The following is a 15,497-nucleotide window of genomic DNA, read 5'->3' as shown; positions in this document are numbered from 1 at the left end:
CCTCCAAACCCACTTGTACCCGCACCATCAGTTGGCTGTGGCGGTTCAAGGAAGGTCTTGAGAATGGTTAACCCATCATCAGCAGCAGCAACTTCGTTCACCTTCTCCATCACTGGATGCGGCAAGGCAGCATACTGGTTCACTGCTTGGTCATAAGCAGCTTCAGTATCCACATCATATAAAGGGAAGTTGGAAGGCGGGATGCCCTTCTCAACGAACCCTAGACCAAGCAGGAAGCCAGCCTTTTCCCCATCCTCATGAGAAGCGTTGAGGGCTGCGCTCATGGCATCGTCATATGATGTGTCCGTGAAGACCCGATGCACAACCTACAAGAAAAAATACAAGTATCAAAACCTTTTCTTAGTACAAAGAAAAGCGTAAAGACGTTATGAAGCTAAGCTTACCTGCGACAACGCTTCTCGTAGAAGCCATCCCTTGGTAACCAGAGCCTCCTGGAGGGCAGCTTGAGCTTGGTTACGGGCGCGTTCGGCTTCACTTTTGTTAAGGTTGGCAAGCAACACTTCTTTAGCCGCAGCCTCTTCGACGCCTTTTAGCTTACGCTCAGTATGGTCAAGCACGCCCCTCTGGTCCAAGATTTCTTGGAGCTTCTTGGCGTCTTCCATGGCCAAGGCATCATGAGCCTGTTGGAGCCTCTCTAGTTTGGCTTTAAGTTCCTCATTCTCGAGGCGTAGAGGCTCAGCAACAGCTTCAGCCTTGGTGGCCCTCTCAGTTGCGTTCCGTGCAGTTTCCTTAGCCAGCCGAAGCTGTTCGTTAACAGCTTGGGCAGCCTTGGAACGGGCCTCGAGACGGGCCTGAACTTCAACCTCAAGGGCCTTGAAGGCCTTCTCCTTCTCCGCAGCAACGGCGGAGAGCCTCCTGTTCTCCTCCCGGACAGCCCGCGCTTGAGCTACTTCTTGGATACGAGCTGCTTTTAACTTGTCGTTTTCACGACAGAGCAGCTCGACGCGCGGCTGCATCCGGGCAAGGAGAATTCGAAGCTCGTTTGTCAGCCTACCCTCCTGGTAGCTTGACATAGCTTCTCCCAGTGCACCACTGGGGGCGGCGTGGCGCGCCCACTCAACGCAGTCCACAGCCGTCCGAAGGGTGGTTCCCCGGCGGATGTTCCACCGCGGAACAAACACCTCATTCGAATCCGACACTGCAAAAACAAAAAGCAGTTAGGAAAAGATGAAAAAAAAAAAAACATAACAGGCCATAATAACCCTACGCACCTGTAGGGTCGACGACAGGCCTGTAGCCGCCAAAACCATCACCCGAACCTAACGGATATCCATCCAAGAGGTCAGGCAGATGGGAAGGAGGCAGAGATTGGCTAGACGCCGCAACCCCGGACATACCTGAAAAACCGGCCGTAGTCGCCAGCGCCGGAGGAGGCACGGCGGAGGCCGCCGTGGTAGAGACCAACGGAGGTGAACTCACCGGAGGTGAACTCACCGGAGGTGAACTCACAACCGCGGTCGTCGCTGCGGAAGAGACCACAGATAACTCACCGCCGGCTCAGTGAAAGAATCAGTGAATATGGCACTGACAACCGGCGGAGACGTCGTCACAGTTGGAGAAGTTGCCTCAACCGAGTGAGCAACTGAACCAACTGAAGCAGGCGCAGCCGCCTGGGTCATCGCCTCAGGTAGGTTGACCAAACCTACCATCATGGGTCCGGAGGTGCTCCTCCCCGCTCCACCCTGGAATGCGGTAGCATCCACGCCTACACGAAGACAAGATATATAAGCATAATGGCGGAAAGATATGAAGTTAAAATTAAAGGAAGTTTGTACTTACGAGTCCTCTTGAGCTTGAAGGTACGAACAGGCGGGGACGAACCCGATGGAACCGGCCTCTTTACGCCGGTCACCGTCGCTGTACTGGGCTGCCCGGAGGTGACAGCCGTCTCAACCTCCGGAGCAGTGATCTCAACACCACCAGGGTTCCCCGCCACCTCCTCGCTTTCGGTCTCTGAGTCAGACCGATTCACCGGATCGGCAGTGGAGGCAACCTTCGCCTTCCCCTTCCCGCCAGCAGCCTTCTTCTTCCTCACGAAGAATGGACCATCTGCGGATTCCTCATCAGAAGATGACAAGATTAGAGGAATTCCAGTAGAGGTTTGAGCATTGACAGGTCTAGGGTTAAACAACTCCTTACCTGGCCGCGTGGCGCTTAGAATCGGGTGGCCCGGCGGGTAGACCTCCACGAACCGATCCGCCGTTTGCTCAAGGATGGGCAACTCGTTCTCATCTAGAGCACGAGTACCCATCCGAGCGGGACCATCACTCTCCCGCGGCTGCAGGAGAGACTGCAAGTCGTTTCCCTCTAAAAATAAAAAGAAAAAACGGTTAGAACAAAAACCCTAAATTAACGGATAATATGAAGCATACCGTAAGGGACAGAGTTCAAACCGTATTCGAGGACGATGGGAATCTGTGACGCCTCCTTCCACACCCGGCTCATCCCGAGCATCACCATCCCGGACTCCGCAAAGCGGTAAACCGGAGACTGGATTCGGGAAACCTTGGAGAACCATTCCGCCTCCTGGTAGTTGGAGGCGTGAAGGTTCGGGAGAGCTCTCCCGTTCTTGAACGTCATCGCTATGGGGACGACGCGAGCGGAGATATAGAAGAACTCCCGCTTCCAAGATCGAAGACTGCGCTCGGTAGCGCAGATCTTCAAACCATTGATCCGATTGACCAAGGTATACCACCCCTGGATGCACCTCCAGGAATAGAAGGTCATCAGGCGGTCAACATGGGGCTCCACACCAAGAATGAGACACACCCACTCGAAATGGCGGATCTTGGCAATCGCCATTGGGTGTACCTCAGTCAGATGCACACCGTGTCTCTCCAGAACACGGTATACAAACTTCGTCAATGGGAACCTGAGATTCCCATAGACGAAGAATGCAGCGTACACCTCTATCTTGCCCTTGGGGGCATCGTACACCGTCTGATGAGGTGCAGGAAACTCAGGCTCGAAAGGCTAGAGCATGAACTTCCTGACGACGTACTGATAGAGGTCGACCGGAAGAGCACACTGGCACTCGCCAGCAGTACTCTTGTCATCCTTGTCCGACGTGGACGACGGATTCTCGGCATACACGTCAGACTCCTCGGCGGTAGCCTCAAGATCATGAACAGAAGACATGTTTGGGATGTAAAGGAACGATATCAGGAGAATGCTCGACAGAAAAGTTAAGAGTATTCGCCGGAAATCGTTTAGAAGAAGAAGAGAGGTGAAACTGTGAGTTGAGATGCAACCTCTCCTCCCTTTATATACTCATCGCAATGAATGCGATGAATTTAATGCGGAAGAGAGAGGAAAACGCTGGTGCAATGAAACTATGACACGTGGAAAAAGCAAGCTGGCAACATCTGTTGACAGGACGCATGCCGTAAACTTCGCGGCCACGCGCCCAAAAACTCGCGCCCACGCGCCTGAAAAAGCGTCTGGAATGACCATATACTGTCACTTCGTCATAACTTCCTGCACGTCCTGACACTGTCAGAAGTAACCGTCGGACGACGTTTCAACAGTTTGGACTGTTCTTATCATTTCACCAACTCTTCGAATTTCAAAAAGATTCAAAAAGATTCAAAAGTAAGCGGGACTATACCCCTTACCTTGGCAACCAAGTAACTATAAGATGGGTGCGGGTACAGTGTCAAGGCAAAACCCTTCACATACTTAGCACCCGCAGGGAATTGAAGCCAGGAATACCTTGGAAGTAAAGTAACTATAAGACGAGTGCGGGTACAGTGTCAAGGCGAAACCCTTCACATACCTAGCACTCCGCAGGGAATTGAAACCAAGAAGGATCTTCTGGGCCATGCTTGCGGAAAAGGGAATAACATCCCCGCATAGCGGGAACATCGAGAACTAGATTGTTTGAAGCTCCAAGATGGAATTGGTTGTTTTAACATAATTGATCACTATGTTCAAAACTACCAAAACCTCAGGGAGAATCTATACAAGTGGAACTCAACGCTCCTGACTTGCGAGAAGGTTACAGACCTACCCGCATCATACCCAAAGATCAAGCAGAAAAGTCGGGAATTTCTGCACGTGACATTAGGACTTCCGCGGGAAGAATCCCCATGGAAAACCTTAAAACTATACCCTTTTCAAAACTCTTTGCTTAAGTCCAAAAGTTCACCTCACTTATTAACAATTCATGAGAAGAACATTGGACTGGGGGGACTTGAAGAGGTAGGTCCCAGCAGAGCCCCGTTGGACCCGCAAGACTCACCTCAAAGAGGGACGTCTGCGCAGTTGAACCCGCAAGACTCACCTTCAACAGGGACGTCTGCGCAAAGGCTAAACTCGCAAGACTCACCATGAAGAGGGACGTCTGCGCAGAAACCAACTGGATCCGCAGGACCCACCATGCTCAGAGACGTGACGTCCTTACGCGCAGTACGCAAGCTGTTCCCGCAGGAAAAGCCTCCCAATGGTGAAGTACCCCGCCTGTTCCCGCAGCTGCGGATACAAGCCATCAGGGAAGGCTACCTGCGCAGCAAGGCTACACGCACAAGGCACTTAACTCTTAAATAATTCAGTAATGTCACCTGAAGAAGGAGTGAGCAAGCCGGGAACACTCCCGCACGAATGAGCCAGTCCGTACGATACTGGAGGATCTTTTGTACTGTACCTGACGAGCTATGGACAAAAGATCTGACCAAAGATACGACAGCTCACTGACAACAGTATGACGAGCAGCACGCTCTTGTACTGTATGTCACTATCAGCCGCTGCCTACTCACCAACCTGTCAGAGGACGTGCATAGCCTGCAGTTGGTGGAACAGGAATAGTACACAGCCGGCCTGGTCACTATCAGCCGCTGCCTACCCACCAACCACCAGCATGGCACGTGCGTAGCCCACAGTTGGCAGAACAGGAATACTATTCAGCCGGCTGTACCTTCTTGGAAACCTACCTTCGGCTATAAATACTCCAACACCTTGGAATGGTATGGATATTACATTATCTGATATCTCATTATCTTATCTTCTCTAGCAATCTCTTAATATACACTTATATTCAAGAGCAATCTAGTCTGATTCTCACGCCGGAGGGTGGTCACAAGGAGGTACCCCCCCCCTTCTCAGTGACGAGCTCACGGTGTCTGTTTTGCAGGTCATCAGAAGAACCATCTTTGCCGGACCTAACCCCTCGTGGGAAATATCTATTTAACCCCCAGATTATCCGTAATCTGCCCGGGGTCAATTAGTGTTTCTTCAGTAATATACTAAACTAAAATAGGTAAATCAAATAAGGTTTTTGGTTATCATTTTGGTGGAGTGTTCAGAAGTTTTACCTAAATAAAACATCACTAGATGGATTAAATTTTATGACATGAAACCCCCCTAAAAATATTCGGTGCGTTTCTTATAAAAAAATATGTAAAAAGAAAATAATAATTTTTGACCAAATTTACATCTTGTATGTTACTGTAGTTAACTATACCCCTGTCACTATCATTGAGGGATAACACATGAATCATGATCGTATATATCATATAACATACTGACTTATAAAATATGTATATATATATATATATATATATATATATATATATATATATATTTAGGGGAAGGATATTTTGAGAACCATGTTGAGTTGTAAGAACTTAAGAACTTCCATTCTAGACCATACATTTAATTAAATGAATTGGAATATGTGGTTGAGATTAAATCTGACAAAAAAGTCAAAGTATGAGAAAGAATAAATATGTAACTGATTACATTAACTTTTACGTCCGTTACACATATGTAAAATGTCGACTCGGTGCGTAAAAAATTCTGTAATTTTTTTACGTGTATGTAACCTACATATATTACGCATGTGTAAAAAAATTCGAAAAAAAAATTGTTACACTGAGTTCTTTCGAGTTCTTAAAACTCAAAGGGGTTCTCATTTGAAATCTCCTATATATATATATATATTTATATATATGCATATCGATACATGGGGACAAAAGTGATCTAGAAAACGTGAAATTACTAATGTCAAAAGAGGAGAAATATATTATTCAGTCTGAATTAATGGAGCAAGAGGTGCAATACGATTGATTAACACATATATGCCATAAATGAAAAGTTGGTTTTATCATTATGGATACACGCTAAACATCATTAATCTACAATCTACCCATTTACCTTTAGCTATAGTAATAAACAAAAATAATAATAATGATGTGTCATAACAACATTCATTCTAAACTTTAATTTTTCTCCTAATTTCTAATCTCTACCCTTCTTAATCCATGTTATCTATGGGTCATGTATTTAATTGGTATGACCAATTAGTTGTAACTCACATAAAAAAAAGTATTTAATGTAACTTAAATCACAATAACTTTTACTAACCTGTTACATCTAATTTACTATCAGATAAAGAAAGTTTGGTCATGATTTAAAAAAAAACATATAAAACATTGAATATCTATAATAAGTTTAAAAGAAAGTTTGACCTTGATTTTTAAAAAAACATATAAACTATTGATTTTTAAAACATTATTTCAATCTTAATTAGAAAATATAAAATTTAAATATGTAACATTTGAATTGTGTGTGATAATATTAAAATTAGTCTATAAATTCAAAAGAAAACTCATAAATTATATATAATTAAATAACTAAATCTCGTATAATACACGGATTCAAAAGGTAGTAAAATAATGGGATTTTTACATATTTCTCCCTCCTAAACCTTTGAAATTACATATTTCCCTAAAATACAAGTTTTTAATGCACAATGTACAATGTTCTTTAAACATGGTTTGAAGAAATATATAATTTCAAAGTTTAGGAAGAGGAAATATGTAAATACCCCTAAAATAATATTCTCCAATTAGCATCGGTCAACAGAGATTAAAACTTAAAACCAGAAATATTGATCCCTAAACCTTAAGCAGAAACCATTAAAGTAAAAGACATACTAATTAAAACTGAAACGTGACCTACCATACCATACCATTCCAATCCATTCTACGCTGCACCTTCACCATTGGCCATCATCATCATCTTCTTAAACTCGTGAAAGTTGACACACCCATCACCGTCCGAATCCACGGACTTGATCATCTCCACACAGTCCTCAAACGTACACTTCTCACCCAACCGAGTAAAGATATGGTGCAACTCAGTAACCGAGATCAACCCGTTCTTGTTCAAATCTTACAGCTCAAACGCTTCATGAAGTTGGTCATCTTTGTTGCCGGTGTTTGCAACATAGAACCCAGTGAACTCTTCTAGGTTAATGTAACCGTCTTTGTCAGTGTCGAGCTTAGACGATCATTTGTTTCACCTCTTGGTCGGAGGTATCGGATCCGAGTGCCTGCATGACGTGGCCGAGCTCATTGATGGAGATCTTGTCGTCGCCGTTGGTGTCGAAACGTGTGAAGACTTTGTGGATGTCGTCCACGTTGGCTAAGTTCTCCGATGAGGGCTTGCTGGTTTCAGTCGCCATTGATATTATTATTGTTGTGTGAACTCAATGGAATAATATTAATATTAATGTTTAGGAAATTAAGGTAGAAGGAAGAATCCAACTATCTATCTAATCTAACTATATTATTAAAGCAAAACAAGTTGTCTACATGTCATTTAACTAAACACTCCACATAGAATGCTAAGTAGATGTCATGTCACTATTTCTTATTATATCATGGCACATGGCCCGTTTACATTTTATAGCCCATGACCTTTAAGGCTTTACAAAATTTTGAAAAATAAATTATTGTGTGATACGAGTTTCGAACCCAAAACCTCATGTTTCAAACCAAATGTGCTTACTAACCCTACTAATCTAATCCAATAACTATACTATTAAAGCAAAACAAGTTGTCCACGTGTCATTTAACTAAACACTCCACATAGAATGCTAAGTAGATGTCATGTCACTATTTCTTATTATATCATGACACATGGCCCGTTTACATATTATAGCCCATGACTTACAAGGCTTTATAAAAATTATTGTGTGATACAGGTTTCGAACCAAGACCTTATGTTTCAAACCAAATGTGTTTACCAACCTTACTAAAGTGGTAATTGTGTTAGAATTTTTGACTTAACATATATAAATGTAATTTTTCTTAAAGTATAAAACCAAAATTATACTTAATTGTTAACATTTCCATAATTCACAATATCACATTGACTTCCCATATCTCTTTAACACAACCATTTAAGATTGTTCATTATTTCTCTTTTTATTTTAAAATATAATATATTTTTATTTATTTTCTTTTACAACCAAACCTTAGTCTTTGTAAATTTAGGTTTTATCTGTGACAACATTTTATCATAAATATCATCTTTATACACATAATAATTAATATAACAATATTGGCTTGAATGCTTTCATTGTCATATTTTCTTTCATGCTACTTTTTCTCCTACTTCTAAGCCTGCCACATTCATCTAGGCCTAGAAGTAGTCTGTATGGTGAGATGTTACGTGCACAAAAAATCTCAATCAAGTACGTGCACAACATCTTCTACAATATTCTCGTGTATCTTTGTTGGATCCTTTCTTTTTGGGAACATCCGATAAAATTGGAACAACTTGGGCCTTATGGTATCTTGTCTTAACTCTTCGAGAGAGGACATAAGTGTTTTGTAAGGTTTTCCACTTCGTAAATCTACAAACATAATCTTCGATACCTTAAGGATACTATATCTAATTGGTTGACTATTTATTGACCTTATAATATACCATTTGGTATTATGTAGATGTTGAATGAGTTAGTTTCCTAGATGATCAAAGATCCACAACAGGTTATTATGTGTATGTGGTTCTTGGTCCCAATCTCATCAATTGGAATTCTAAGAAACAACATAGGTGGATTATTGGGCTCTTACTCGCACTTTGTGCTTTGGTGGCTCACCTCCATATTTGATGATTTGTATACTAGTCCACCTGTAATATTGCGCATCACAACATTTATACTACTTATCTAGTTGTCAATCTAGTGTTTAACAAGCGTACAAAACACTAAGATTGACTTGCACTCATACGATATATGATATTAGCTCATTGTCTTATGAGTTTTTATGTTCCTATCGCCACATAAATTGTGGATCTTTTGACCAAAGGGTTTTTGAAAGTCATGGAATTCTATCTTAATGATTAGACAAATTGCATATCATTATATACAAATTACAAGACTGAATACAAGGAGAAATAAAATGGAAGTTATAACAATAATTTGACTACATAATAACTGCAAGGAGAAATAAAAGGGAAGTCATAACAATAATTTGAATACACAATAACGACACAATATTCACAATTGATTGAGAGAGATTTTAGGAATGATAGATGATGATTGATATTGTCCGTTATTCCCCTGCAAGCGAAACGACGGTGGATGAACTCGTAGTAAGTCTCGAAAATGCTCAAAAAGGGGCCATGGCAAGCTTTATGTGAAAATATCCGCAAGTGGAAGCTTGGTAGGAACAAACTTAGTGTGTAATTTTCTGGACATAACTAGTTCACGAACAAAGTGATAATCTAAGTCGATGTGCTTGGCACGTTTATGAGATACCGGATTCTGACTCATGAATGATGCACTCTTGTTATCACATAAAAGAGTTGGCCGGGTCGGTGGAAGAGCATTAAGTTCCTTCAACAGATGAGTAATTCTAAACGATTTCAGTGGCAGCGTTGGCCATTGCCGATATTCGGATTCACAACTTGATCTTGACACTGTTGGTTGTTTTTTAGCACTCCATGAGACCAAGTTTCCGCCCAAGACAATTGAGTAACCGTAAGTGGATCTTCGTGTTTCAATACATCGTGCCTAATCTGCATCCGAGTAGCCTAAGATGGAAGGAGTCGTAGGTCGCGTAAACACCCATGAGATATAGTTCCCTTGACATAACGTAGTATCCTCTTAACCAATTGGAAGTGTTTTTAAGTGGGTGAATGTAAGTGTTGACAAGCTTGATTGACCGTGTAGGAGAAGTTGGGTCGAGTGATGGTTAAATATTGAAGTGCCTCAACAAAGGAGCAATAGAGAGTAGGATCGAAATATGGGGTGTCATCCTTGGTAAACGTATCGGATGTGGAGAGAGGAGTAGGGACAGGTTTGTCGTCGGTTAAGCCGGCTCGAGTGAGAATATCATTTGCATATTTTGTTTGAGTAACGAAAAGTCCCTTGTTATCATGAACAACCTCAAGGCCAAGAAAGTAGCTTAAAGAGACGAGATCTTTGATGGCAAATTCCTGACGTAGACGAGTCGTGAAGGTGTTGATTAACATGGGTTTATTGCCTGTAAGAATGAGGTCGTTTACGTAAACTAGAAGGTACATTGTCACACCCCAACCTAAGGCGGAAATGCTAGGGCGTGATCCGATTGCTCACAGCTTGAAGATACTATCATACATAAAAGGTGACAATATCTAGTTAATGATTTTATTGAAAGAATACACACAATATCCAAATATAACAAACAATTTAAATACATGAATGTAAACTCAAATAATGATTATCTTGTTTATATCCTAAGGTCTTGTCTAAGTGTCCAACTTCAATCTTCAATGCAAAGCATCCTGCATATGCGTAGAAAATGGAGTTTGTCAACATAAAGTTGAGTGAGATGATCACCAATTTTGACACAACAAATAATTATATAATTAGTAAATATTAAATACGCAAACAACATATGTGATAGTAATCAATCAAATCATAACAAAGCATATATCAACCATAAACACAACCAAAGACTAACCCAAGACTTGCTAGTGTGCCAATGAATCGTTGTCAAGCGAATCGGGCATTGATTACGATGACTAAAGTTGTTTTACCTTCGCCAAGCAAATCGGGCTCCGGTTACTAAGACGGTTGTATGATCATACTAAGAACCCAATACAAGGGGATATGTTGGACCTCTCCGACAATGATAGAATATACACATAAGCAAAATGCAATTAGCAAATAGCATTTTATTGATGTTCACACAATGATTATGTTTGCAAATTTGTGTATATATGTATATATATGATAGAAAATATGAATAAGTACGCATATGTCCCCAAAAGGTTTGAAAATAGTGGATAAAAAGGGGAATGATCAAACTCACCTTAAGCGATTACTAAATACGATTAAACGAGCTAACGAATAAGCGAGTCATCCACTACATGTCAAATGTTATAAACAATCAGAATCTGAATCTTTGAGATATTATAATACAATTAAAAACGAAATCGTGGCCGCTGGAATCAACCAAAGGACATTTAGAATTCAAGTTATATTTGTTTTAAGATTTAAGCGAGCTTGTACTGACCAGAATCCGAACGGCGAGTCGGAAGTTGAGTTTTGGTCAGTAGCCTTAAAATTTCGTTACAAGAATAAAATTCTTCTAGACCAAACGTTGAATCCGACCAGAAGTATGAGAAAACGTTAAGTCAAACTTGTTGACTATTTTGCCCTTTAACGAGTTTTAAGCGAATTGACCAGTCAACACCCTTCAACCACCGAAATTGATTGAAGGTTATTGACTAGGGAATATATATGAATAATTCCTATGTTTACAACTTACCCGGAAAGTGAAAGAACAAAGAGATATGACGAGTCAAAGATCCATACGCATGCAAAGTCAAACGAACAAGCTTGTATATTCAACGAATAAGCAAAAACCGAAGGGCTTGGTGATGAACAGAGGTAGGACGGCTGAGAAGGCTCCTCTAGGGTTTGTGTAAAGTCTTATGGCAGGAGATTAGGGTTTTTTATATAGGAAAAGCAATAACGAACCATATTTAGTATATTCACTGGTTTGGGAAACCGAATCGAGTTTTAATGATCAAATCAATAGTATAATCAGTAAATTTCGTTCTTGGACAAGGGTTAATGAATATGGACATGTATCTAAGCGATTTCGGGCCAAAAACGAACTAGGAAACGATTTTAAACGAAACGAGCTGTGCAGGTAGTCCAAGGCGCCGCGTGGTGGGCTTGGGTCACCCCACCACGTGGTGCTCCGGCCAAAGAAATGGAAATTTCAGTTTTTTCAACTTTAGTCCCTATAGTTTGGATTTAGGTCATTTAACGAATTCTTTATGCATAATTTAAGATTTGAACAACATATAAAGTATAAGGGGCCTAAAGTGAACATTATAAACTTAATTACTTATAAACACTTGATTTTCAATAATAATAATAATAATAAAGGTCTAAAAATGTTTCGGTTGGTTCAAACGTAAACGACTATGGGTTTGGAAAAATCTGAAATGTTATAGTCTCCCCTACTTTAGAGAATTTCTTCCCGAAATTAAGGAAAACCAAAATATCATTGTTTTGAAAACAATTTAAACTTTTAAGGAAAATATCATAACATAGAACTTCTAATAACCTAAGCAACGCTCCGAATGACAATCCGATAAGGGCACTTCTATATAGGATGTACCAGCGGCGTATCCACCATGCCCTTATCATCTTACCATTTGTACCATTATCCAAGCTACCTAAGATTCTAAATCATGACACACAATTGTACGTGCTATGATTTCCATTCGAGGACTTGGATAATTATGTTCGCGACCATAATTACTCTTATCGTCGGATGGTGCGCATAATTCGATTCATCATATGGGTTATAAAACATTTAAAACCATCATTTTGAAGGAAAAAAACGTTTCAAAAAAAAATTAATTCAAGAGATATTTAATAAATGTTCGAGTTTGATTAATAAAATAAGGTAAGTTCTAAAATATATTTTGCTTATGAAGGAAACAAATTTCGTGAAATAAATATTATTTATGAATCGTGATAATCGAGACTAAGAAAACTGAGGTATAGGTATAAGATTCTAATAAATCTACCTTGATGAAAGGAATTTTATTCAGGCGATAAAATGCACAAAAGTTAATTTATAACAAATCTTAAAATAGTTAATAGCATGCGGAATCTTTAAAGATCATTTTCTTTAGGTATGAAGTTCTTAAGATCGATAGTATAAGTTTAAACATATTTAACAAAAAGAGTTGGCCGGGTCGGTGGAAGAGCATTATGTTCCTGCAACAGATGAGTAATTCCAAACGATTTTAGTGGCAGCGTTGGCCATTGCCCGATATTCAGATTCACAACTTGATCTTGACACTGTTGGTTGTTTTTTGTCACTCCATGAGACCAAGTTGCCACCCAAGAAAATTAAGTAACCGTAAGTGGATCTTCGTGTTTCAATACATCGTGCCTAATCTGCATCCGAGTAGCCTAAGATGGAAGGAGTCGTAGGTCGCGTAAACACTAACCCATGAGAGATAGTTCACTTGACATAACGTAGTATCCTCTTAACCAATTGGAAGTGTTTTTAAGTGGGTGAATGTAAATGTTGACAAGCTTGATTGACCGTGTAGGATAAGCTGGGTCGAGTGATGGTTAAATATTGAAGTGCCCCAACAAGGAAGCGATAGAGAGTAGGATCGAAATATGGGGTGCCATCCTTGGTAAACGTATCGGATGTGGAGAGAGGAGTAGGGACAGGTTTGTCGTCGGTTAAGCCGGCTCGAGTGAGAATATCATTTGCATATTTTGTTTGAGTAACGAAAAGTCCCTTGTTATCATGAACAACCTCAAGGCCAAGAAAGTAGCTTAAAGAGCCGAGATCTTTGATGGCAAATTCCTGACGTAGACGAGTCGTGAAGGTGTTGATTAACATGGGTTTATTGCCTGTAAGAATGAGGTCGTTTACTTAAACTAGAAGGTACATGATGGAATTGCCTTAACTAAAAACAAAGAGGGAAGGATCGGCCCGACTATACTTGAAACCGTAAGATAAAATAAAGGAGCTAAGCTGTTGAAACCAAGCTTGGGGAGCTTGTTTAAGGCCGTAGAGAGCTTTATTAAGTTTGCAAACATGGTTTGGAAGTGTAGGGTCTACAAAACTGGGAGGTTGCTCCATATAAACAGTTTCAGAAAGGAAACCGTTGAGGAACGCATTGTTCACTTCGAGTTGGTGAGGAGACCAACCGTTGATAACAACCTATGAGAGAACAATGCGAATGGTAGACGCTTTCACCACAGGACTAAAAGTATGGTTGAAATCAAGACCCGGAATTTGAGTAAAACCTTGAGCAACTAGTCTTACTTTGTGCCGATCAAGAGAACCATCAAAATGATATTTGGTTCGAAATACCCATTTAGAACCGACAAAATTTGTATAGGAAGGACGTGGCACAAGAGTCCACGTACGATTTCGGTGAAGAGCGTTAAGTTCATCTTGCATTGCATTCATCCAATGTGGATGTTTTGATGCACTTTTGTCGCCCTTTGGAACTGTATTGGTGAGGAGGGCAGCATGGAGACAAGAGTGCATAGCACTAGCAAGATAGGAGGTGTGTTTGGAATTGGGTTTGAAGGTACTGACTTTGGAGTGAGTGACCATAGGATGAGATGGTGCTGGAGGTGATGGGCCAGGAAGTTGGGATTGTGATGTAGGGGGGTAGGGTCCATAAGAGAGGTTATGAGCGAAGACGGGGGAGTGGTATTAGGGGAGGCCGTGGATGGTGTTGGTAAGTTGTCGGATGCCATGGAAGATGGGTACGTAGGAGAAGGAGAATCAGTTTTGCATAAGGAATACGGTGAAACGGTAATGGGTGTTGGTGGAGGATTTTTCGGTTGAGGTGTTGGAGATGTCGAAGGAGGAAAGGAGGTGGGTTCGTGAAAGGTGGAAAGGAAAAGGTTGGAAATATTGGTGTGGGACGAGTCGCTCACATAAAGAAAAAATTTTCATTAAATTAAGCATGCCAGATCACATACATACGTGAAGATGGAGCGTCAAGGCATTTGTATCCTTTTTATTGAGGAGCAGAGCCTAAGAAAATACAAGGAATACTACATGGTGCAAGTTTGTGAGGTGCATAATCATGTAGGTATGGATAGATACGACACCCGAAAACATAAAAGTTCGCATAAGTAGGTATTATGGAAAATAGCATCTCAAAAGAAGATTTTTCATTTATAACCTTGGTGCACAACGATTGATGATGTAGGTAGTGGTACTAAACGCGTCGCCCAATGAGTGATGGGAACGCGAGCAGGAATGAGCATGGCTAAACCGGTTTTGATTATGTGACGATGCTTTCTTTCGGGATGACCATTTTGAGGAGCGGTATAGGGGCATCAAAACGGTGAAAGGTGCCATTTTCATCAAATATTTTTCGCACAAATTGGTTAACAAATTCCGTACCGCCATCACTTTGAAAAACCTTTACTTTGCGTAAAAGTTGAGCTTGAACTAGGCGCAAAAAGGTTTGAAGAACCGTATAAAAATATATTTTGTTTTTAAGAGGATATAGCCATGAAAACCTAGAGTAATCATCCACATACACAACATAATATTTATAACCATCTTTTCTAAAGATTGGTGAGGGGCCCCATAGATCACAATGGATAAGATCCAGAGGATGAGAGGCACGTTTTTCATTTGTGTCAAATGGTAATTTGTGAGCTTTAGCAAGTTGACATGGTGAACATATAT

General features: G+C 40.9%; 1 pseudogene; it reads right to left on the bottom strand.

Moving 5' to 3' along the window:
* Nucleotides 1-6,987: 6,987 nt before the first annotated feature.
* Nucleotides 6,988-7,483, bottom strand: LOC143546181 (calcium-binding allergen Ole e 8 pseudogene; annotated as a pseudogene).
* Nucleotides 7,484-15,497: the final 8,014 nt, after the last annotated feature.

The sequence above is a fragment of the Bidens hawaiensis genome, unplaced genomic scaffold, assembly GCF_021521415.1.
Source record: "Bidens hawaiensis isolate Kalapana, Puna unplaced genomic scaffold, B.hawaiensis_p1.1 tig00014284_1, whole genome shotgun sequence".
NCBI lineage: Eukaryota > Viridiplantae > Streptophyta > Magnoliopsida > Asterales > Asteraceae > Bidens > Bidens hawaiensis.
Note: the sequence above shows the minus strand (reverse complement) of the source record. Positions and strands in the feature narration are given on the sequence as shown.